Source organism: Abrus precatorius, unplaced genomic scaffold (assembly GCF_003935025.1).
Source record: "Abrus precatorius isolate BTA unplaced genomic scaffold, Abrus_2018 Scaffold5, whole genome shotgun sequence".
NCBI lineage: Eukaryota > Viridiplantae > Streptophyta > Magnoliopsida > Fabales > Fabaceae > Abrus > Abrus precatorius.
The window spans coordinates 19486412-19514391 of NW_020874395.1; the positions used below are offsets into that span (position 1 = coordinate 19486412).

Here is a 27980-nt window from a genome sequence, read left to right on the forward strand (position 1 = left end):
GATGAAATTCTCGCTCAAGTGAAAATACGATAGCATGCAGGCCTTGCAGCTTGACATTCTCGCTCAGGCGACCCATAGCTCACTCAAGCGAGATTTGCTAGCTTTAAGGACTTTCCTTCTCTTCTTTTCAATCTTCATTCCACCAAGCCTTACCCTTTAATATTTAGCATAATAACAAAGCATCAAATACCTTCATATGATCATATATTTAAAGTAGATAATTACTAAATTTAAGTGGCTAAACTTTAATTAGCATGAAATGTAAATGCATTGAATTAAAAGGAACTTTAAGCATAAAATAATTAGAAAGGAATCGAATAAGTACCAAATTATATGCCAAAAACAACTACCAATTGGCATTTATCAACCAGTTATATAGAAATCTCAATATTTTGCAATTCTTCTCTGATGAAATTAATCGACAGATGAAAGAAAACACACCAGTAATCGAAAGAAAAATAAACAAATTGACAACTCACTTGGATTTTTTGAAAATCAAGAAGAATACTTCGTTAACATGAGAGAAAAAGTAAGAGTTTCAATTTCGAGAAACAAACGTATGAAAAGAAAGAGAAAGCGAGGATTTGATTTTTCAAAAATAATTTTATAAATGAAAGAATTCTTATATACCTTCATTGATATTTATTTTTATTTTTTAAGAAATTTGTATTAATTGTTAGTAAAAATAAATATTTTATTGACTAATATTTAATAAGCATATTAATTAAAGTTTGTAGTATGATTTTTTGACAAATTATTTATGTTTACTAAATAATGGCTTGAAACTTATTTTTGTTGTAGTGATGAAATGTGGTTGAAGCTAAGTCCAAAGGGTATTTAACCTCTGGCAAATTGATTGATAGTTTAATTGTGATTGAATGATATGTTACAATGATTGTGGATCTTTGTTTGAAAGTTGATACATATTTGAAAATGATGAATTTTTGTTATGATGAGAGAAAATTACAGAAAGAGAATGAAAATTTAAAGTTGTTTATGTTATCCAAGTGGAAAGAGAGGTACTAACAAAAGGTGTGTTATAAAAAACTAACTAAAATGTATATGGATAGTCACAGAGATACATTGAGAGTATAGAATATGAAGCCGATTGTGAAATTTAGAGAAAATGTAAGGTGGTGAATGACATTCGCTTGTGTGTACTCAATCTAATTGAGTGCAAATGTATCACATGGCCTTACACTCATTTCGTGACTAATACTACTGAATATACTTTTGCTAAGGGCTCTATATTGTATACATTGTGATGAGAATCAAGAAAGGCCCATTGAAGACAAAGACTTGAAGGCATTGGAAGGGCTTCAAGGACCAATGACAAGGGCAAGGGCAAAAAGAATAAATGGAGACTTAGAAAAGATTGTTGCTGTCTTATTTGAAAGGGAGCTCAATTTAGAGTTAGAAAAGCCCAAGATGATCAATTACATATGCTTAGAGGTTTTGAACTCTAACAAGTTTTATTAGGATTTAATTATTATGTTTAGTTTATTTATTTTAATATTAGTCATTGTGTATTTTGAGTTTTTATTTAGGATAAAATCTTGTTATTTTATTTAGTTTATTTGAATTTAGGCTTGTTGGTACAAGAAGCCCATTAAGGTTTGCGTTAGTATTAGTTTACAAGCATTAGGCATATATAAGCTCTTGTAGACACACTTTTAATTAGTTTTGAATACAATTTGAGATTGAACACTCTTCTTGTGAGAGCGTATTACTCTAGGTTCTTAAGTGAGCCAATTTTCTTTGATCTTATCAAGAGGCCAAAACTCTTGTGGCGATCGTTCCTTGACTTATCAATCTTACGATTGTGACACCATTTTTCATCTCTATTCTATTTTCACTTTTTATTTTTCTTCTTATTTCCGTTCCTATTTGTGCCCTAATAATTTTGTTTCTATTGTGTGAAATCCAATTAAAGATCGTTTAATTCGATGACACAATTTGTGGTTGTCATCAATTGGTATCAAGAACTTTGGTTAGAATTGGATTGAAAGGTACTGTTCATCGCATATTGTTAACGTAGTGCTCACTGAAAAAAAAAGAGAAAAAATATATATACTGCAAAAAAAATTGCAACATACAAAAGTGTGTTTTTGATATATTTCTTCCAATCTTCCATTTATTTTGCTTGGTTCCATACAAAAAAAAAATAGTTGTTATTTAACATTACATAATCTTCTTTAAATTCCTTAAATTTGTCTTATTTGCAATCTATTTTTGAGTGTGTTTACTTCTTATTTAGTCTTTTTTTTTATTGTCTTTGTTGGCTTCCTTAGTTTTGTCTTAGAGTTTTCTTTTGTTGGCTTCACTTGATTCTTATTGATTGATCGTCTCTTGGTTTTGGTTAATTGTGTGGATTGGAGGTTGACTTCCTTAAGAACTCTTGAGAGCACTTGAGGGGAAAAAGGCAAGAGAAAAATCCTTACATAAAAGCCAATTTAGAGTGAAATACGAGTGAATATCTACTGAGCGAAAACACTTGGCAAGTGGAGAGAACTTTTTCTTTTTGCATTAACTTTTATTATTTTGTAGAATGTCTCAAGAAGAAGGATCAAGTAGAGAGAGCACTCCTGCCTCGCAAATTGAAAGACTTGCTCAAAGATTTGAAAGAATGTTTGAGAGGCAAAATGAAGCAATAAGGAATGTTTAAGAGGCATTGGCAAATAATGCAAGAAGGCGATCACGTGATAGTTCCCCACATGCCTATGGAGACTCTAGTAATTCTTTAAGAGAAAGAAGAAGAAATAGGAGATATGATGAAGAAAGGAGGTATGATAGGTGGAAAGATAATAGAGAGAGGAGGAATTAAAGAAGGAGAAGAGAAGATGTAAGAATAAGAGAAAATGAGAGAATTGGTGGAGTTAAAATAACGATTTCTAGTTTTCATGGAAGGAATGATGTTGAAGCATACTTAGAGTGGGAATTGAAGATAGAGCAAGTATTCTTATGCCATGATTATAATGAAGAAAAGAAAGTAAAGGTGGCTTCCCTAGAGTTTCATGACTACGCTTTGGTGTGGTGGGATCAAATTCAAAGGGACCGAAGGAGATATGATAAGGAGCCTGTAGATACATGGATTGAAATGAAGAACTTAATGAGCAGGAGATTTGTTCCTACATACTACAATAGAGAGCTTCATACAAAGCTTCAGGGTTTGAGGCAAGGTGGCAAAAGTGTTGATGACTATTATAAAGAAATGGAAGTTGCCATGATAAGAGCTAATGTATTTGAAGAAAGAGAAGCAACAATAGCCCGTTTCTTGAATGGGTTGAACCATGACATTCGTGACATAGTGAAACTTTATCCCTATGTAGAACTTGAAGATTTGGTTCAGCAAGCTATTAAAGTAGAAGCACAACTAAAGAGAAATGGTACTTTGAAGAAGAATGTCTCTTCCTACAACTCAAAAGGGTGAAAGGAAGAAGTAAAGAAGGAGGAAATATCAATTGAGGATACAATTGCACAAAGTGGTAAACCTTCCTCTAAAACTTCTTTTAATTCTACTAATACTTCTGCTTCTCCTACTTCTCAACATTGAGCAATCAAATGCTTCAAATGTCTTGGAAAGGGTCATATTACATCCCAATATCCAAATAAGAAAACTACGATTTTGAAGAAAAATGGTGAAATCTCAAGTGCAAGTTCATCTCAATCATCACATGCTTCAAGTGAAGAAGATAGTGAATTTGAAGCTTTATGCCATGAAGGAGATTTGCTTATGGTAAGGTGTCTCTTGGGTAGTATAGCTAAAGAGGATGACACTACACAAAGAAAAAATATTTTTCATTCAAGATGCTTAGTACGTGGAAAGATTTGTTCTCTTATTGTTGATGGTGCTAGTTGTACCAAAGTGGCTATTGTTAGACTTGTTGAAAAATTGAATCTTACTACTACTTCTCACCCTAAGCCCTATAAGTTACAATGGTTGAGTGATGAAGGAGAGTTGATTATTAATAGACAGGTTTTGATTACTTTTTCTATTGATAAGTATGAGGATGAAGTCTTATGTGATGTAGTGCCTATGGAAGCCAGTCATATCTTCTTGGGAAGACCATGGCAATTTGACAAGAAAGCTATTCATGATGGTCATTCCAACAAGTTTACGTTTGTACATAAAAGGTGCACAATCACTTTAGTGCCCATGACTCTTAGTCATGAAGATCAAAAAGTCATGAAGTTAAAAAGAGAACAAGAAAAAAAGATGAGAGAAAAAATGAAAAGAAAAAGAGTAAGTTTGAGGGCAAACTTAAAAAGAAAGGGGAGAAAGTGAAGACACTTACAATTGAGAAATATAAGAGTGAAAAGAAAGGTGAAGAGAAAAATCAATGTGAAAGGAGAGAAATTTTTTTTGTGAGATAAAAAGAAGTGGGGAAAGTTTTGTTGACATCTCGGCCTATGTGCCTACTTTTGTGTAAAAAAAATCCTCATAATAAATTCATGGATTCCTTTGCTAACAATATTTTTCCTAGTGGTGTTTCCTCTCTTCTACTGGATTTTGAAGATGTCTTCCCTAAAGAAGTATCTTACTGCCTACCTCTAATTAGAAAGATAAAACATCAAATTGAAAAGAAAGTGGAGCAACAAGCAAAGTATATCAATAAGGGAAGAAAAAAAGTAGAATTTTGAACCTGGAGATTGGGTTTGGATACATATGCGCAAAAAAAAAGTTTCCCATGCAAGGAAATTCAAGGCTTCAAACAAGAGGGGATGAATTATTCCAAGTCGTAGAGAGGATTAGAGATAATGCATACAAAGTGGACTTACTAGGTAAGTATGGTGTTAATGCTACTTTTAATATATTTGATTTATCTCTCATTGATGTAGGTAATAAAGAGTTAAATTTGAGGACAAATTCTCTTGAAGAAGGAGGGATTGATGAGAATCAAGGAAGACCCATTGAAGACAAAGACTTAAAGGCATTGGAAAGGCTTCAAGGACTAATGACAAGGGCAAGAGCAAAAAGAATAAATGGAGACTTAGAAAAGATTGTTGCTGTCTTATTTGAAAGGGAGCTCAATTTAGAGTTAGAAAAGCCCAAGATGATCAATTACATATGCTTAGAGGATTTGAACTCTAACGAGTTTTATTAGGATTTAATTATTATGTTTAGTTTATTTATTTTAATATTAGTCATTACTTATTTTGAGTTTTTATTTAAGATAAAATCTTGTTATTTTATTTAGTTTATTTAAATTTAGGCTTGTTGGTACAAGAAGCCCATTAAGATTTGTGTTAGTATTAGTTTACAAGCATTAGGCATATATAAGCTCTTGTAGACACACTTTTAATTAGTTTTGAATACAATTGAACACTCTTGTGAGAGCGTGTGACTCTAGGTTCTTGAGTGAGCCAATTTTCTTTGATCTTATCAAGAGGCCAAAACTCTTGTGGCGATCGTTCCTTGGCTTATCAATCTTGCGATTGTGGCGTCATTTTTCATCTCTATTCTATTTTCACTTTTTATTAATTATTTTCTTATTTCAATTCCTATTTGTGCCGTAATAATTTCGTTTCTATTGTGTGAAATTCAATTCAAGATTGTTTAATTCGGCGACACGATTTGTGGTTGTCATCACATTGTATCCGTGTGCAAGACTTAATCAATGACTATCTATACTTAGGGAAGACCTCAAGGAGTTTCAAAGGTAATGAATGTGGAATTATGATATCTGTGTCATAACACATTGATCTTGTGATTATAAAACGTTTGTTGTAATAGATTGATTGGTATTGTAAATACATTAACAATTATGATTATAATAAATGTATTGTAATGCATTGATTAATATGATTAGAACTCACGTATTATGACATGTTGGTTGATGTAAGAATATATGAAATGATGTAACACTCCAAATTTTGTAATGTTAATTATTGATATATATGTATATATATATATATATATATATATATATATGTGTGTGTGTGTGTGTGTGTGTGTGTGTGTGTAAATATGAATGAATATTGAAATTGCACTTGAGTGCGTGATGACTGATTGAACGATGATATGTATGAATATGGATGTATACACACACACACACACATATATATATGTGTGTGTGTGTGTGTGTGTGTGTGTGAGTACATGTGTATGTCGCTGGATTTAGAAATTAGGCTGAGTGCCTGGTACAGGGTGCTCTCGCTGTAGTGAAAGGATTCTCGTTGTAGCGAGAGGGCCCTGGGAGAAAGGCATGAAACTGTCGTCTTGTCACTGTAGTGAGAGTGTCTTGCTGTATCGACAAGGTCACAGTTTGGGGTGCATTTCTGGGTGCAGTCTCGCTGTATCGAGATTCTGCAGAAACCAGGGTGCAATTTCATCTGAGATTTTCGTTGTATCGACAGGGGGAGTCGCTACAGCGAGAGATGCCTCGCTACAGCGAGAATAGTGAGAGTGTTGCGACCAGAGAGCATTTAAAGGGGGTTAGGGTTCGAGAAAGGTTATTTCTCACCTTCCCTTCAAAATTCCTTCAATTCTTTCGATCCAAAATCCTATCCCACCGATTAAATTACCTCCAAAGCCGTTCGGGAGCTTAATTAAAGGTTGAATTCGTGTTGGAAACCCTTAGAGGTGAGTTTTAATGGTTAGAATTTTTGTTTTTCATCCCCTTTCTTTGTTTCTTGGTTTCCTTGGATTCTCATGGAGTTCTTCCATGTATTTAGGCAGAAATCCGTGTGGGAAGATACTTCCGCGGTTGAATTCGAGTGTGGGTCTTCAATCCAAGGTAAAGGGGCTCTACCCTATCTCTTTGGGTTTGATTGTCATGTATTTTGATGAATATTGTAATGTAGTTGAGATAAAGGGTAGGAAATATGTATTTGATGGAATTTGATGTGTGTTGTGAGGTGTAATAGCATGTGGAAACCCTTGATGGGTGATTATGTGGTGTGAGTATGCTAATAATTGATGAATGAGGAATGTAAATGTGAACTATGTTGAAAGTATTGTGTGAGTAAATATAGGCAATGTGTGTGTCGTGTAATGTGAATAGGTGTAGGCCGAGAGCCTTATACAATGGTGAATGTTGTGTGTGTGGTTGAAATGAATTATGTTGTAAATGCATGTGGGCACTTGTGTTGTATATTTGAATGAATATTATAAACAAGTGTGGGCCCAAGGGCCGTGTAATATAAATGAATATAGGCTTTGTGCCGTGTACTATAAAACGAATGAGGGCCTAGTGCCCTGTATTATGCATGACTGTGGGCTTTATGTTGTATACTGAGAATGAATATTGCAATATGTGTGAACGGGGTGTGATTAAAACTGGTGTAACGTGCTGTGAATGGTTCACCGATACACTAGGAGTGTGGAAGATGAGGACGGTAGAAATACCTTGGGGAAGAGGGAGTGGTGGTGAGACTGACTGTGGGAGGGGGTGCACCACGAGCCACATACTCTCTTCTTGACTAGACCTCTGACCACTACCTTTGCTGAGTGACTCGTGACTGCCTACGTGGTATCCGTGAGGTGCGGGTAACCGGCGACCATCTATAGTAACAAAAAAAAAAGTGATCACAGTGCCACAATGAGCGTGGTTGACGTGCAGTGAATGCACGGGAGTATTGTTTGATAATTACGTGTGTGTAAATTGTTTGGTGCCGTGAGTGCATCAGAGTTGAATTAGAAATGAATTGAGTGGTAATGTTGCCTGTGATTATATTGTGTGAAGTGTATTAGAAATAATGTAAATTATGTGCAAGGTGAGACTCTATGCTTGTTTGTGTGTTTGGTAGTGTAGAGTACTCACCCTTACATTTATTTTTCAGGTAATCAAAACGATCAGCACCAAACTCAGTGAAGGGTTGGATGGACTGCTCTAGGGCTGAGAATCTTAATTTGAAATTGTTGTATTTAAAATAGTCTTGTAGCAGTTATTTGATATAAACTTGTAACCCTTTCCCTATTTCAAAATGTTTAATGAAACTTTTATTATTTTGAATTTGCATAAGTATTATTTATTTGAAATTAAATTTAAGGTGTTACAAATGACACTGTCTTAGTGTAAGTTTTGAAATACTAATGATGTGCTTGTTATGATATTTGAGTTGCTATAAATTATTAATATAATATGCGAACTAATATTATTTGGTGTATATTGTATTTAATGATATTTTTGTATTGCTTATTCATTTATAAAATAAGAGATTTAGTAGGGCGGTGGATACTCACTCTTACAGTTATATTTTTCAGGAAATTAATAAAGAATGATTTGTTTTAGGATCATATTCTCAGTGGTGTTGCAAGAAAGAATATGCTCTGTTGGGATTTAAGTTATATTAAAGTTGTAATAATTTTGATCAAGTCCTAAATAGAAATTAATATTTGGTATGTAAATAATTTGAGGTTGATTTTTAAAAACTTAATAGGTTTGATAAGGTTTTCCGTAATTAATGATTTGAAGTATATTTGTAATATTTAGTAGTCAATTTTCCCAATCTTACTTTTATTTTAATGCTCAATTTAAATTGTAAAAATACATTTCCATGTTATGAATGAGATTTATATGTAAATTTTTAAGATTTGAATCAACTTAAATTTTTCTAATTTGTTTAAAATATTACCTATTTTAATTAAGTTTTATCAAAATTATGCACAAAAAGAATATGGATGTTGCAGTGAACATTAAACGACCTTGAATTAGGACTTACATTTCTATCTTGATCATTGTTCCTTATCATATTAGAAGCATGTAACTTAAGATGGAACCTATAACAATGGTGAAATTTGAGCAACAAATTTGATTAGGTCAAAATTTTAAATATATATTTTTTGTTTAAGTTCAAAATAGAATCATTTTTCTGCCACTTTGACATCACACATATCACTAAATATAATATGTTAGTAAAATATTTCTCGTGTGTTCATTACTATTGATAAAATAACTACCTGACAAACTATAATGTATGATATTAACAAGACAAATTAAAAAAGTTAGGAATTAATATATTCGACCTTAATTTCTTAGGGACTAGTTTATCAATTTTTATAAAAAAAGAAAAAGAAGAAAAATATAAAAAAAATAACAAAAGCTTAAATAACTTCACAAGATAATAACAAATTTTATATTTGATGCTCAAATTTATATATTTACTAATTTAAAGATTAGAATAAATAAAATTTCATAAAATCTTTAGTTTTTTAATTTCTAGATTAGAGGAACTTAAAAAATTAGCATTAGGAGGATTTAGGAGGGTTTAAAAACCTTTCTTTCTTAATTAAGCAACTCGTAAATAAGGGTTAACTCTTTTCCTCTCTTCTCCAATTCAACTCCTGAACATAACTTTAGGAAGAACCACTTTAGAGGTTTATATATATATATATATATATATATATATATATATATATATATTCTGATTTCAAAAGGAGAGAGAGAGAGTTTATAATTATGCCATTTTACGTATTTGATTTTGGAGAATTTGATTTTTATCATCCAGCTGATATCAGAAGGAAATTAAAAGAAACCAGGAAAGTTTATAACCAAACTCAAAATAGTATTCAGAAAAAGATTTGTCTTATTGATATCAGGGATTACAAAAAAGATTTGAAAGTTTTGTCAAGAGCTTGAATTAAAATCATATGCATATCATTAATCTTATAGTCTTCTTCTGCTATATCTTGAGTTGATTATAACTTGTTCATGCAACTTATGGAATGAATACTTCACAACTTTTGTCATTTTTCACAATTTCACTAGACAGGCAGTGAACTAAAACATTTTATTTTAACGAAAAGAAATTGCTTGCAGGTAAAAGATGTTAGTAAATTATTCAATATTGCTTAATTATCGATTAGACTTCTGTATACATGACACGTAGTTTTGAATAGAGTACTGGTTTTGGAGCAACCGTAGTTCATTGAAAATTAACTTTGACAATGACAATCTTTCTTATTTACTTAAATAAGTTTTTTATATATAAAATTTTAAAAAAATTCGTCTGTTTTATTGGCAAAAATTTTAAATAATTTTTTTTATACTAACAAAAATTTTATAAATTGAATTAAAATAACATGTGATGTTAATTTTGTCCATATATTTCATAATTTCATTTATGTTAAAGATAATTTTTTACAAAAAATAAAAAATTATTTATTTGTAAATTAACAAAACATGTATTGATGTAGAAAAAGATCACAGAAAAAATAATTTGATTTTAAAATTATTTTGGCAATTAGTTATTAAAAAAATAATTAGTCACATTTTGTATAGTGTGCATACAAAATTATTTAAAATACTTTTTGAATAAATTTTATATTTTATATAAATAAAATTATCTAAAATTTTGACACACGGTCTTTAATTTTTAAGTTTCATCTGATTAATATACGAAATTATTTAGAAAAAAAAAAAGGTTTCAACTCTCTAACATATAAAATTATTTTAAAGAATAATAAAAAACAAGTTTCAAGTTATGAAACTAGTATTGATGTGACAAAAATAGTTTGATTCAAGAAATAGTTTTAATTTTTTTTATTTTAATAATTAGCTTTTAGAAAAATACTAAAAATATCAATAGATTGCTACATGTTATGACAAACAATGATAGTCAATTTCTTCTCTTTTTTTTTAAAATAAAAATATCACCTGAGTAAAGATTCAATTTCATTAGAGCAGTTTTATCATATTTAAACTATACAGTGACAATTAATAAAAATATATTATTACAATATTTGTCTTGACAGAACATATATTTTTATTACTATTAAATTGTACTTGATCTTTGATTTTCTTCACCATGTAACAAGTGGAATGAATATTTCAATATCTTTGCCGTTTTTTCACAAGTTCACTAACCTAACGGGTGGTGAACTAAAACATTTTGTTTTAACAAAAAAAAAATAAAAATTTGATTACAGGTAGTGGCAAAAACTTGAGTGAGAGCTAGAAACAAAAACATTAATAAAGACTAAAAACAAAAATGCATGTAAATGTAAGGACTTAAAACAAAAATATGGATAAGGAGTGTTTCTCAAATGTAAGGACTAAAAATAAAAATGCTGCTAAATTTAAGAATCACTTTCATAGTCTAGGATATGTATTAACTGATAGTTAAAAAAAAAAAATTAACAGATGCGTGTCTCATAAAAGAAACTGGTAGTTTATTAGATAATAAAAAGAGAGTAACAGATTTAGTAGGGTAAGTATCCAGGTTGATAGAATTTTTCTGACGTGTTTTTGTTAGTAACGAGAAATGGGGATAAAGGAAACTTTGATTGCGAATAAAAATGAAGTGTAATACAGTTAGAGAATTTGATTTAGATAAAATAAAAGGCATCAGAATTTAAGAGAAGTGGAGAACACGTAAAGAATGGAGGGTATAAGAAGTAAGCATAAACAGCAAGAATAAAGTAAAATAAAAATTAAGGCACGTATAAAAGAGGAGCAAACGGGGAGAAGAGAATAGAGAGAGAGCATGCAGAGATATGACAAGAAGGAACCACAAAATTCAGATTGAGAACACTCTTTGAAAGAGGTTATTGTCGTGTGCTTTCAAGTTTTAATCAAGTAATGCTCTGTTCAGTTGTTAATCCTTTAGTTGCTTACGCTTGTGATTGATTGTTTTCTTGCATATTCATTCTTTGGATTCATTCTATTTAGAATAGAACAAAACTTAATGGCAATACTGTGAATACTGTTATGATAGAACACTTAAATTCCTTTTTGATATCAATGAGTTCATTAATTTTTTTAAAATTCATTTGTTTCATTGTTCTCATCATCCATTAAAGATCTTATGTGTACGTTTTAAATTGACTTGATTTTTGTCTCTTGACTTCCAAGAATGAATGTGGAAATGCCTGTGTTAGATCTCTTTTTCTTTTTGTATAATTGTTTTAAAGCTGTTCAACTTCATTTGTTGGTTGAATTAATTTCTTTTTTTATCTTTATAATTTCTTGAACACAATGATGGTAGTTTAAATGAAGCTTTGGTCGTGAACATTTTTATCTTACTATCTCTTTTAACAAATAATAATAATCTGGATGAATCTAAGGAATTGAAATATTAGTTCTAATTTAACTAGTGAAGTTATATTGACTATTCTACTATTGGTTCTAAATCAAAATGTATCTAATTTGTGTGTATTATGATAAGATGATGATTATTTTATAAGAAATGTTAGTAACATATTTTTAAAATTTTTTAAATACTTTTTATTGTTTAAAATTTATTAAAAATTATAAAAGAGTTGAAATCTTACATCATGTATAATATTTGACCACTTTTATCGTTTATTAATTTTTTTATAAAATACAAGATTAAATAATTCAAATGTTGATTCGTCTTATATTTATGATTATGTATATCAAATTTTATATAATTTAAATATTAAATATTTATTTATATTTTAAAAAATATTACATATTTAATTAAAATAATGTTATAGAATACTTTATTATTTTATTTTTATATTAAATTTTATAAAATTAATTTACCTGATAAAAATATTTAAATTAATAGTTAAATTTATTAATCTATTAAATGGTGTAAATTTCTAAATTTCATCTAACTTATTATTAATAAATTTTGACTCATATGTGCTGTACACATGAATTTTTTGGTATCATTTATTTTTATAATGATTGTTATGCATTCCTTTCTAATTTTAAAATTATAAAATTGTATACTTTCAATTGAAATTTTGTATATTTAAAAATAAAATAAAAACCATTTTTTATGTTTTTTGTTTTAAAAATCCAAAAATATAAAAATGTCCCATTTTTATTTTCAAAAATCTACTATTGAGAAATAAAATTTATCTTACTAAATACATTGTGTTATTTCTTTAAAAGGAATAAAATAATTAAATAATATTCATGTAATATGACGATATGTAACAATGATATTTATTAAATCATATGTTACTAATTCAGTTAAGCTATTGTATAAGTCTCAAATGTAATTTATCTTATATTATGTGATCTTATTTAAAAAAGATTTTAATATATTTTTTTAAAATTCATGTAGCGCTTAATAGTAATGGCATGTATATTATTAGAATCTTGATTAACTAGATTATTTTGCATCGTGTTACAATTTTGAAAGACTTTGATCAACTTGAATGAATATTATTATTATTATATAACGATGCATTGTTCTTGCTATACGAGATCAAGCAATTGATTTCGTGAAGCTGGGATTTACTGCAAGTTAAACTGAGTAATTGAAGACTGATCCTTTGTCATTGGACCATCAGGTACGTTCCTCTGTTAGAAATTTTTAATCCATTATATAATTTCTATTTGATATAGCTATTATGAAATTACCATTCTCATGATCTTATATTACGTAGTCTTCATAACACAATATATAATTCTCACACACTTATGAGTTTAGAGAATACTAATTTGAATCCATTGTTTTTTGATATTATCTCTCTCTTGATGTTGTTGACTCCTTTTGAATTTTCTCTAACTATTCCTTCTTCTTTTAGCTCTTCTTAGATAGTTGAGAGAAAATTCTTTAGTTGCGATTACCGTGAGACCGTGAAAGTGATAGTTGTCACGACTCCTTTTTATAAGAAACCGAGAATATTATTTCTACATCACTTACTTATTTAAGATTGATAAATAATGAAAAATATAAATATAAAATTCACTTCTCATTCAAAATAAAACAAAGTTCCTTACAACAAATATCCAATAGAACAACATAATATTATATTTAGTTCATAATACTCAAATACACAAAATTACACTACATAGCTCTATTTATATAATGTCTCAAAATATAAGGAAAAAGGACTTTAATACAAAATTACTCGACTCCAGTTTCTAACATTTCTTCACTGGCCCCTCAGACCGTGAATTAAATGCAACACCTACTATATCTGCTCACGTACCACCATACGATCATCGCAGAACACACACAACAACATAGACATAAATGCAAGGGTAAGCTTACAAAACTAAAATAAAATCATATATATAGAGCAAAATATTTACTCACAACAACAGCTCCATGCATTCCTAGCCTATCTAATGCACAACATGAAAACGATTTTAACTGATTTCATAGCCTAAGTAATCCAGAAAGAACCAAGCCGGTCTAGGAGTGACCCATTCCAGTATCTGGATCTAGACAACACAGATCGTTACACGTCTACCCACCTAAACGTGTAACTCAGCTCTTTAATGATGCAAGACATATATCTCAGCATGATGCAACATGGCTAAAATCATTTCAACAGCTCAGCTAAGACAAGTTTATAATAAATCAGCCAAATCTCAGTGTTATTAAATCAATTATCAGTAGTTACAGCATAGAAAAATAACTTTCAAGTATTAAATCCTTTATATCTCAGTTTTTATCAAAGAGATCTAACAAAATCAACTCAAACCTTTCTTTAGTATCATATCAAACTGTTCAAAACATATATTATAGGCTAAAGTAAGCTCTCCTTACCCTAGAACGGTGATTCACACCTAATCTACCGAATATTACTTATTTTAACGCAAGATTCACCGAATATTTGGCTTTAGAACGGAGTCTCTCCTAAGAATACCATGGACTTCTATGAGAAAGAGAAGGAGAAGAGAAATGAACGGTAAATCTAACTAAAAATTTAGAGAAACTTACTTCAGATCCTTAGAATGGATGCAAAATCATATATCTAGAGAGAAATATAAGTTTAGGAATGTTTAGTATGAGAGAAAATTGTGGTATATGGCCTTGGAACCTTTGAGAAGTGTGAAAAAGTAAAAATTTCGTGCAAGGACCCCTATTTATAGAAAAAAAAATTGGTACTATTCATGCCGAAGTTACTGTTCACACAACCTTACTATTCATGCCAGAATTACTGTTCGCACCCCACTGTTCAAGCGTACTGTTCATGACAATGTTCATTTTTTAATTTTTTTTAATAAATTTCAATCTCCATCTAAATCTATTTTAATACCAAATAATCCTTCAATTAACATTTGATAAGTACAAAATATTATAGATTACTTAATAATAAATTACAGGCCTGACAATAGTCTCAATAATGAATACCATCACTTTTGTTTTTGTAATCACTCTTTTATTTGCTAAGGGGAGAGGGGAAGGTTTCCTTATAATTGTATTTACATTTATACCCTCAATGACACTATATTTTATATTTAACCACCATCACATTAAATCATTAATTAGAGTCATGCTATAAGTTACATAGGTACTATAATAAGATTATTAAAATAATCTAACAATCTCCCACTTGGCCTACGTGACGACTTGAAGATTTAATGAACTATAAGTGCAAATATCATTGATAATATCAAGTAATCATCTTTTAATGATTTGAATTGATCGCATCATGGTAGTCATAAGTCATTCAATGACATGATTCTTTCTAAGTATCACAGAACCAACTCAAATTAAAATAGCTTTTACTGATAAGTATTTTAAGTCCATATGCTTTGCTCCCTTTGAATACTTATCATTCTTAGAGAAAAAGACAGCTTCAGAATTTGATCGGATCATGGCAGTCACAAGTCATTCAACGACATGATTACTTCCAAGTACAGCTTCAGAATTATCACAGTATATTCTTAGCGACTTTTCTATACTGTTAACAATACCAAGCCCTAAGACAAAGTGCCACAGCTACAAAGCATGAATAGTGGCCTCAAAGCATGCCATAAATTTTGCTTCCATGGTAGACGTAGAAATAATGGACTCCTTCACGCTCTGCCATGAAATCGCACCTCCAGCCAACAAGAAGATGTAGCCAAAGGTCGATTTCCTTGAGTCTACACATTCAACATAGTCTGAATCTGAGTAGTCAACCACTTCCAGGTGACTAGATCTCTTATAAGTAAGCATGTGGTCCTTGGTGTCTTATAAATACTTAAGGACTTTCTTTGCAGTCTTCTAGTGGTCCATTCTGAGATTACTTTGATATCAGCCTAACATTCAAACAGCAAAACTGGTATCAGGTCGAATGCATGTCTGAACATACATTAAACTTTCGACTACTGATGCATTGGGAATAAATTCCATTGCTTTCTGTTCCAACTCATTCTTGGGACATTGCATTTCACTAAACTTATCTCCTTTTTGAATTGGAACCACCCTTGATGAGCACTTTTCAATTTTGAATCTCTCTAATACTTTGTTAATGTAGCCTTTCTGAGACAATCCTAGTAATACATGTGATCTATTGAGGAATATTTCTATTTCAATCACATAGGAGGCCTCACCCATATCTTTCATCTCAAAGTTATTAGAGAGAAACTCCTTTACATTATGCAATAACCCATCATTAGTAGTAAGAAGAATGTTATCAACATACAAGACTAAAATGATGAATTTGCTCCTAGTGACCTTCATATAGATACACCGGTCAACTATGTTCTCTACAAAATTGTATGACATGATGGTATCAATGAACTTAAGATACCATTGTTTGAAAGCATGTTTCAACCCATATATTGATTTCTTTGACTTATACAGCAAACTTTCTTCACTTGTGGCCAAGAAGCCATCTGACTGATCTATATATACTTCCTTTTCCAGGTCACTATTCAGAAAAGTAGTCTTTACATCCATTTGGTAGAGCTCTAGGTCATAATGAGCCCCTAAAGACGTAACACTTCTTAAAGAGTCATTCTTTGAAACTAGAGAATAGATCTCTTCATAGTCTATGCCATCCTTTTGAGTGTATCCCTTAGTACCTTTTGAGTCACGTTTGGTTTTAAAGACCCACTTGTACACCCCAAATTTTGTAATAATATTTTAATTATTATATATGTATATATATATATAGGAATTTTTCATGTGTTTGTTAGATTGATTATTGATGATGATGTGTATTGGATGGCGGTATAAATGCGTGAGATAAATATGTTTGGGACTGGATTGCAAAATTGGCTAAGTGTCTGGTACAGGGTTTTCTCGCTGTAGCGAGAGGGTCTGGGGAGGAAAGTGTGAAATTGTCGCCTTTTTGCTGTAGCGAGAGGTTCTCGCTGTAGCGATAGTTTATGATGCATTTCTAGATGTAGTCTCGCTATAGCGAGAGAGTCTCGCTGTAGCGAGAGAGTCTCGCTGTAGCGAGAGAGTCTCGCTGTAGCAATATTCTGCAGAATCTAGGGCGCAGTTTTCTTTGAGATTTTTGCTGTAGCGATACGGGGCGTCGCTGTAGCGAGAGATGCCTCGCTGCAGCGAAAATATGTCGCTATAGCAAGCGTGTCGCGATTAGAAGGGTATTTGAAGGATTTAGGGTTTGAGAAACCCATTTCTTATCCCTCCATTTGAAATTCTTTTGATTCTCTTTACTCCCAACTCGTTCCTACCGATTTAATTGCCTCCAAAGCCGTTTGGGAGCTAGATTAAAGGTTGAAATCAAGTTTGGGACATTTGGATGTAAGTATATTGAGTTAGGGTTCTCGGTTTTACCCCCTTTCTTCATCTATCTTGGTTTCTCATGAATTATTCCGTGTGTTTAGGGCAAGGATACGTGTGAAAGGTGTTTCTACCAATTGATTTTGTGGTGGGTCTCCATTTTAAGGTAAGGGAGAGTAAATCTCAAACCCTAACCTCTCTTGGGTAGTTAATATGGGAAATCTGTAACTAATTTGATAATTATCTAAATATAATTTGTAAATAAGGCTGTAAATAAAACTATTTTGAAAGGAACATTATGTTTTCAGTACGCGAACATCGTTTGAGGGGTAGTAGAATGATGCCAAACCTTAGGATAGACAACTCTACTATTATTATTGAGAAATATGAGTGATGGATTGCATGAATTGGGCTGAATCTGGGGCTGTCTGACCCTCGGCATATTGTATTGATTGTGAGATATGTGAAATGGTTGGTAATTCTGTGAGTTGCTGAATGTTATGATGATTTTCTGTGTTGGATGAATGATATAATTTTGTATATGTGTTGTTTAATAGTTGAAGTATGTTAAATGAGTAAACCTATGATATAATGCAAGTGTTCAATTATTCTTGAGTAAAGAGAAGGTTTTTCTGTGTGATGTAATAACAGTGCCACAGTGAGCGTGGCTAAGTGCGGTGAGCGCATGTGTGAATGAATTTAATGAAATGATGGATAAAAGTTATTATAATATGGGAGTCAGAATAGATGAATGGATGTGATTGCGATACAAGTATTGTGGTATGACTCAAAGGGGTATACTCATAATATATGTATTGTAATGCATCAAGTCATTGGGTCAAGACTCACTTATTATGACACGTTGATCTATAAAAGAGTGTGGAAAAGAATGAGAAATGTGGTAGTGAGTTTAGATAGCTATAGTGATACAACTGGGGGTATAGAGTTCGGAGAAGATTTGAGAAATCTTGGAAAAATGAGGATGCTAAATGCTAGTGTGGATAGTGCACAATGATTTGCTAAAAATAAAAGTATTCACATGCCACACACTCATTTCCTTATGAGACTCCTAACTAGGCCTTTGCTAGAAGGGGCTGGGTCGGCACACGTGTATCCGTGTTGCTGTGGCTAACCGGCGACTATCTAAACTGTGAAGTCCTCAAGGGATCCTAGGGGCATTGAATGTGAAAGTGAAATAAATGTGAAAGTGTGATGTGTATCAATTGGTATAGAAATTGTGCAGTCATAATATATGCATTGTAACATGTCAGTTGGTGTTGTTATGATATATGTGTTGTAATACATCGACAGGTGTGATTAGGACACTTGTGTTGTGACATATTGATTGACATAGTATAATACATGTAGTATGGCATATAGATCAGTAGAAAGATGTATGATCTGAAGTGGTGAGTATGATTGATTGTTTGTTTCGTGCGTGCTTCCTGGTAATGGCAACTTGGATGATTTGAGTGTTATTGTTGATTTAATCCGTGTTGGGCAATATTCTTAGTACTATATATGCATGTGAGTATTTACTTATGTTAAACCAGAGACTTAGTAGGGCGGGAGATACTCACCCTTACTAATATTTTTCAGGTAAAGGATGTGAAGAGACAAAGATGTTTGGCCCATACTAGGATCATAATCCGAGGGTGTTGGAAGGAAGACTGCTCTGTAGGAATTAAAATAGTTTGAGAAATTGTATTGTTTTTATCAAATTATAATGTGGGTTGAGCAAAGTTTGTAAATGGCTTTAACGTTAGACTTTAGAATTTAAACCCTCGAGCAGATTTTGGTTATAAAGAATACTTAGGAAATGTTCTTGGTAAAAATTAAAAATTTATATGTATTCAAAATGAATTAAATGGTTTGTTGGAAGTAAAGCTGAGTTTTTTTTTATTATTTTAAAGTTTTCAAAGTTTTACCCTTGGAAGCTTGACTTCCTTTTTGGAGTTTTATGAAATTTTCATAAGAAAGAAATAGAAAATTTTATTTTATTCTATTATCAATTCCATGAATAGAAATAAATTCATTTTATCCACCACGAAAATTTGTTTACTTGTTAAAGGAAAATTTACAGTGTTACACCACTTGCAATCGACTCGTTTTGTATCTTCAGGTAACTCAACTAGATCCCATACCTTGTTGTCATTCATTGATTTTAATTCTTTTTTCATGGAATTCAACCACTTTTCAGAATTGTAACATTTCATGACTTGCTTAAATGAGATTGAATCCTATCAATACTTAAGTTACATTCATGCTCAAGTGAGTAAACCACATAATCATTCAAAATAGAAAGTCTTTTCTACCTTATAGACCTCCTTAACATTATCTCTTGTGGTTCACCTTCATCTTGCTCATATGTGACTTGCGCATTGTCAGCTGGTTCATCCTCTATGTGTTGTTCTTGGGGGTTTTGAACATTAAATTGTTGTCTTCTTATGTTGTGTGACCGTGATACAAAAAGAGGAATAATAAATTGAGAAGAGAGATACCAACTACATAAGTTTTTGCATGTGTGTCTTTAATTTCTACCTTTTGTGTTTCACCACTCCCACTAAATTGACCATTTTCAATGAACCTTGCATTTTTAGACTCAACTATTCTCATACTATGGTTAGGACAGTAGAATCTATACCCCTTTGATTTCACAGGATAGCCGATGAAATAACCACTAATGGTTCTAGCATCAAGCTTCTTTTCATGTGGATTATACATTTTTACTTCTGTTGGACAACCCTAGACATGAAGATGCCTTAAACTAGTTTCTTTCCTGTCCATAGTTCATAAGGAGTCTTTGGAACTGCCTTACTAGGAACTCTGTTAAGCAGATATGGAACGGTCTTTAATGCATGCATCCACAAAGACATAGGTACAGAACTGTAACTCAACATACTCCTAACCATTTCCATGATAATACGATTCTGCCCTTTAGCCACACCATTTTGTTGTGGTGTACTAGGCATAATATAATATGCACATATTCCTCGACTTTCTAGAAGTTTTGCAAATGGACCTGAACATTGTCCACTTTCATCAAATTTTCCATAATATTCACTACCTCTATATGACCTCACAAACTTTATCTTTCTATCTAGTTGCCTTTCTGATAAGTCTGTATTTAGGCTATCTTTTACAGCTCATATATTCATATTTGACCTTTATTTTATTTGGGTTTTACAGTAATTTATATATTAATTGTACAGTTTGGTATAAAGAGGCAGCAAGTAGATTTTGGGCCCAAATTGATGGAAGATTAGAGCTTTGCAGCATTCAGCATGCCCAGACCCATTCATTAAGCACGGGGGTGCTTTGAGCCCATGCACGGCCGTGCTTAAGGCCTTGCACGGCCGTGCTCATCTGCGGGAGGCCCATTTATGAAGAGTTTGTAGGGTTTTCAAATCCTATAAAAAGAAAGATCTCAGGCATTGTAAAGGGACCGTTTTTTGACATCTTGGCTTTTGCTCTGGGATACATCTCTCATCTCGTCTCTCTTGCACGGGATCTTTGGGACACTCTTGGCAAGACTTGGAGCTTTAAGCGACCGTACTTGAAGACTGAGAACTCATCACACTCTAGTTTTTCTATTTCTTTTCTTTATGGCTTTATTTATGAATGTTTTAGTTCTTTTCTTTAGCATGAGTAACTAAGTCCATAGCTAGGGCTATGAGAACTATTGTTTATGAATTTATGGGATTTTGATATTTGAATCTTAATTTGATTTCCGTTATGTGATTAGATTTTATCCTATTGCGCTTCTTTCTTAATCCTAATTAATTATATCGTCAGGCGACCGTACCTCGATTAATTAATAGATCTATAGGGTAAAACGAGACGAAAGATTAGGTGGACCAAACCAATCTTTCTCTTCTAATCGTTATTAAATTAACAAGTTCATAGGTTCCTTAAGCTTTCTTAAATTGATGTCTTGCATGACCATTGGGGATATTAATTTAGAGAAAAGAATATTAATATTGCATGACTATTGGGTATTAATAATATTCGTATGAATGATTGGTAATCACAAGGAAATCATATTTAGAGTTAAACAGAAAAATAATATAAAGGATTGAATGAGAAAACCCATATGCCCTAGGTTTCTCTCCAATAAGTTTAACCAAGGCATGTAGTGTATTCCTTACTCTTAGTTTTATAAATGATTTTATAAATTCTTGTTTTAAATTAATCTCGTATCTTTGAAGCTTAAACAATTGAATTAGGAAATTCATAGTAATTGGAAAATAATCCTTGTGGGACGATATTTCAGGAACTTAATTTAAGAACCCTTTATTACTTCTCGATGGGTACACTTGCCCTCCGAACACTTTCCACCTCATCAAGTAACACCTATAAAATATCCACTGACTGAGATTTTTCATGCAACACATACAAATAGTAATAACGTGAGTAGTCATCAATAAAGGTAATGAAATATCTTTCACCACCTCAAGATGGAATGTCAAATAGATTAGAAATATCAGTGTGTATCAACTCTAAGAGTTGATTGCTTCTTGTGGCTAGATTCTTTGATGTGTGTTTGGTTTGTTTTATTTTAATACAATCAACACACACATCCCAGTCAACAAAATTCAACTTTCACTTTTCATTAACCTCATCATCCTTTCTTTGGATATGTGACCTAACCTTTGATGCCGCAAGAAAGCAGAGAATTCATTACGCACATTCAAACTACTACTAACAGCATTCTCAACATGAAACAAAGATTCAGCAAATTTAACATTAAGATTGAAACGATATAAACCATCAATTCATGTACTAGATCCAAAATAGTACAAGTGTTTATACAAAGGAAAAATATCATTTCTAATCTTAAAATTAAAACTAAATTCGTCCAACTTTGTAATAGAAACCAAATTTCTAGCACATTCAGGAACATAAAGACACTTTTCTAGATCTATGCAACAACTAGTATGCAAGATCAATTTGTAAGTCCTTATTTCTTCTATCCGTGCCTTCATTCTGTTCCCTATGTACAAGAACTTTTAAGTTTTGCTTATGGGCTAAATTGAAAGAAATTCCTGCATTACATGTAACACATGAGTAGTTGCACCAGAACCTAACCACTAGGTATTTTTAGGTACCTTAATAAGATTTGATTAAAAGCACACAGAAACATAATATATACCTTTCTTTTCAAACCAAACTATTCTCTTCAGACAATCTTTCTTAAAGTGGCCAGCCTTTTTGCAGAAGAAACATCTCTGGCTCTTCTAGACTCGGACCTCATGAATCTTTAATAAGGCCTTATCTTTCTTGTCCTTGTTGTCCTTCTTACCTGGCTTAGCCTTGCTACTACTAGCCCCTTCATGAAATGTGAGATGGACAAAGTGTTCTTTCATCTTCTTCAGCCTCCTTTCTTCCTGAACTAGCATGACCTTAATTTCTTGTATGTTCCATTTATCCTTAATGGTGTTGTAATTCACTTGGAACTGACCAAACTCATGAGGGAGTGATTTCAAAATGAACTGTACTAGAAAGAATTCCTTTATGCCCATTAATTTCAACTTTGTTGGTTGATCGATCATGTCAATCACATGGTCATGAATAGGCTGTGCCCAATCAAACTTCTTAATAGTCAGCTCGTTCAATAGGGTATTTGAAACGCACTTGTCAGTAATATCTGATTGTGTATACTCTTTTATCTTTGCCATAAATTCACTAGCATTTTCAGTCTTTGGCATTGATAGCTTCATATTTTCAGCCATAGTCATTTTCAGCAAGCTCAAGCTCAGCCTGTTTGACCTTTCCCAAGCCTCACGAAGAGTCTTTTCCTCCTCAATACTGGTCTTTGCGATGGCTGTAGGCTCCTGTTTCGTAATGATTGCTAGGTCCAAGTCCATCACACCTAGCTGGAATTGAACTTGCTCACCTCAATCATCGTAATTGAGCCTATTGAACTTGACTACACCATTGCTCATGCCATATGTACTTATAGAGACTGAAATCTTTAACACATGCTTAAGCATTTATGCTTTGAATAAACTTAATGGATTTAGACAACCAACCATCATCAATTATGCATCTAAGTTTACCTTTGGATAACGCCTAAATACACAATTTATCTACAATGATGCTAAGTAAACAACTTTAATTGACAACCAGTCACTCAAACCAATATACATCATCTTTGGATATACAAACATATTATGAAGTGCTTACATGTCTCCTTAGTGTGATTAACCATATGCAATGATCCACCTTTAGGTGATCTCCTAACGTTATAATTAATGAACTAAATTGTTCACCCTTTATGTTAGCATATAGCATCAAACAATTTTGAACAATTTACAACGCATAATAAAATGCTTAAACAAACTTTTAAAGCCAAGCCACTTTGGTGACTAACAAGCTACCCTTAAAATTAAGTACTAAATTGTGAAGTTCTCATTATGATCATATACTTTAGAATTAATTAACTTGAGAATTTAATCAATTTGGTGAGTAAAATTCACTTTTGATGTAATTCTAAAATGACCTATAATTCACTTGATGCATGGTCGTGCTTCGTTGAAGCATAGTTGTGCTTTCCTGGTGTATGGCTGTGCTTCCTGATGCATGGCCATGCTTATAATTGATGCATGGTTACGGTATTCATTATTGAGACTATCACTTTTACGATATCACGATAATTGCAACTAAAGAACTTTCTCTCAACTATCTGAGAGGAGCAAAAAGAGAAAGGAAGAATTGGAGAAAATTCTAAAAGGGTCAACAACATCAAGAGAGAGGTAACATTAAGGAACAATGGATTCAGGTTAGTGCTCTCTAAACCTATGATTGTGTGAGAACCATATATTGTGGTGTGAGACTATCATACATTCAACATAAAAATAATGCCAATCCATCATATAAAATACTTAGGGTTCATGTAATTTGGGGAAAACTATAACGGAGAACCAATCTTTTATGGAGAATTACAAAATTCACAATCAAAAGGTATGATACTAACTGTTAGAGATTTTTAATCCATTATGTAATTTTTATTTGATATAGCTATTATGAAATTACCATTCCCATGATCTTGAATTACGTGGTTCTCACAACATAATATATGGTTCTCACACAATCATAGGTTTAGAGAGTACTAACCTGAATCCATTGTTCCTTAATGTTACCTCTCTCTTGATGTTGTTGACCCTTTTAGAATTTTCTCCAATTCTTCCTTTCTCTTTTTGCTCCTCTCAGATAGTTGAGAGAAAGTTCTTTAGTTGCAATTATCGTGATACCGTAAAAGTGATAGTCTTGATAATGAATACCGTAACTTCTATTTTGATAACCGCTCTTTTATTTCCTAAAGGGAGAGGAGAAGGTTTTCTTATAATTGTAAATACAATTATACCCTTAATGATACTATATTTTATATTTAACCACCATCACATTAAATCATTAATTAGAGTCATGCTATAAGTTACATAGACCACTGTAATAGGATTATTAAAATAATCTAACATCCTCATCTCCTCTTCCTTATAGCTGTATCGTGCCACTGTCTCTTTTAATTTCACACAAGAGTGTATGATATTTTTTGTCCAAATCTTTTTCCTTAACTTTGAAATATATGTGGCATCTCATGTTAATGTCATCATATTCATGTCAAGCATTGCATTTTACTTCCCCCTTGCTTTCAAAATCATGCTAAACTGTTAGGGGTACGTGATCCTGTTTATTTCAGTCACCATACCAAGGTTTTAAAAAATGGAGGAACAACAAAATGCTTCGCAGAGGGAATGCCAACAGTGGGGAAAAGAATTAACCGATATGCTTCAAGTAGTGGTTCTTCCAGAAAATTCTGAAGTCCGTGAGGAATGTATTTTTAGAGTACCAGATAGTATTCGCGAAATTAACCCGAAGGTATATACTCCTTTTCACAAAGCACAATCTAGTGGAGAGGACAATGTTTTGGAAGCAATGGAAGAGTTCAAATTGAAATTTCTCAAGGGATTTCTAGATCGAACCGAACTACGTGTGGATGATTTTGCTTGCTACCTAAAAGATCAGGAAAGTCGAATTCGAAGTTGCTATACATGGCCTTTTAAGCTTCACAGCAATGATTTCTTAAAGATGATTCTGATTGATGCTTGTTTCATAATTGAGCTTTTTCTTAGAGATTTTGATGACAATGAATGGATTGATAAGGACCCTTTATTTTTGAAACCATGGCTGGGAGATGATGTTTATGGTGACTTGACACTACTTGAAAATCAACTTCCTTTCTTCGTTCTTGAAGGCATCTACGAAATTGCTCAATTGAATCATCAATTTCCCTCTTTTCTTGACATCACTTTCGAATATTTTCAAGAATACAACGAGCAGAACATAACTTCTGAAAGAGTGCGTCAAAAACACTTCACTGATCCTCTAAGAACTTTTATGCTACCATCATCATTTGATCATGGATCTACACAAGTAGAAAGAGCTGAACTCAAGCATCTATACAGTGCAAGCCAACTATCAGACGCAGGTCTAGCATTCACAGTTAGTCCAAGCAAATGTTTGCTCGACTTAGACTATCATGATGGTGAATTGACAATCCCATGCTTAAATGGTAGATGATGAAACTGAGACATTGTTCAGAAACATAGTTGCATTTGAGCAATGTCTCATCCAAGATTCACTCGTCGTTACTCAGTACCTAAAGGTGCTAGATTATCTTGTTGACACTGAGAAAGATGTGAATTTACTAGTTGATAAGAAAATTATTGTGAATTACATGGGTGACACTAAAGCAGTTGCTACAATGGTTAACAGTCTTTGCACAAATGTTGTCATCCCGGATATCAATTCGAAGTATTTCTCTATCTGCAGTAGCTTGAATAAATTCTATGAAAATCCTCGTAACAAATATAGGGCGATCTTTATACACGAGTACTTCAACACTCCTTGGAAAATAGCATCTACCATTGCTGCATCTATGCTACTTTTGCTTACTCTGATTCAGACTATATGTTCAGCCATCCCACTCTTTAAATGATAAGAGATTGTATAATGCAGTAATATTTAACTACTTTGATGCAATATCACTTGTAAGACTAAAACAGAAGCTTGTAACTTATAGCTATTTAATTAAATTAGAGTTATTTAATAAAACTAGTTGAAATTTGTTAAATAACTAAAAGACATTCATAAGCTCCCAATAAAATAATTTTATATCATCAACCACGTTGTTTTTCCATTCTAAAGAAAACTCACCACCTAAGTTTTGGGAGAAATTATTATAATGACATTACAAGGTATCATACTTGAGTCCTATTTCAAAATGTATAAGGATGTAGACAATCTAACTATAGCATCTAGTTTTTGTTATATGGATTTCACAAGATTTTTTTTTTTATATGGTAACAAAGTTCCATACCATGTTTCTGATGGACTAATTCAGCAATAGCAAATTAAGGTTTGACAAGTAATCAAATTATTTTTTACTTTTTTCTTATTTAGTTATCTGTTATAAAAAGAAATATTTAATTTGATAGACATTCCTTAAAATGGAAGTATCTAAAAAAAATAGGAAGAAAAATAATAAATATAATAGATGTGCGACAAAAACAATAAAAATAAAATAAACAATGTCGAATGAGTAATCACATTGTGAGTGCCTGTAAATCATAATTTATGTAAGAAAGAATATTAAGAATACATTTTTTACTATATATTTTTAATGAATTTTATTCATTTTAATAGACATTTAATTTTTTATTAGTCTACTTTTTTTAAATTAAAGCATTTATATTATAAATTCTTTTAAAATTATTTTATTTTTTAAAAATAGATTAATTATAAAAATATACTAAAAAGTGTATTCAAAATAATATGCTAATGGCATTCTTTTTCATTTATTATATCTTTAACACCTTAATTTTGTATTCAATTTTATCTTTAATAAAAGTATTTGTTATAAAAATAAGGAATAATTTTCTTCATTCATTAAAGAAAGCATAAATTTATTTTATAAAACATTACTTGAATTGAAATTTGCTGCAACATTTACAAAATTCAATATATATATATATATATATATATATATATATATATATATATATTACTTTGTTATGATTTTTGCTATAAAGATGGAGAGCATATTCTAAGAATTCAGATATCTAGGCTTTTGTAAACTCCCTAATCCTCTATAAAAATTAAAATACAGACTACAAAAAGAATAAATATAAAGTGAATGAGCAGGTATAACATACAATTAATTATAATAAGTATAACATACAAATCATATAATTAACTTATTATTAGTAAAGCATATAAATAATAATAATAATAATTTTATAATCGTGATACAGATACAATGTTGTGTGTAAGGCAAGTTTCAAAACACGAATCAATGAACTATTGAAAAATGAATGAGCAGGCAAGAAGAAATATTTTGAATACAGTGTGTACAACTTGTACTCGCAGTAATAGATTAGTACTATTTTATATACTTAGCATCAAAACGCTCATATAGTAAACCTAATTACATCTAACCCCATAGTCCCCATCTTCATCCTACTCTTCACCAAGGCATAGTTCATTCCATATCTAATAAGTTGTCAGATATTCACATACATGCATAACAAAAATATCATAAAAATTTCTCCACTAATAATTAATTATTGTTAAAGAATATCTTTTTG

The 27980-nt window shown here is 31.6% G+C and overlaps 1 pseudogene; it reads left to right on the top strand.

Annotated features, from left to right (window-relative positions):
* The first annotated feature begins 25056 nt into the window (after window positions 1–25056).
* LOC113866878 lies at window positions 25057–26332 on the top strand (annotated as a pseudogene).
* The last annotated feature ends 1648 nt before the right edge of the window (window positions 26333–27980 follow it).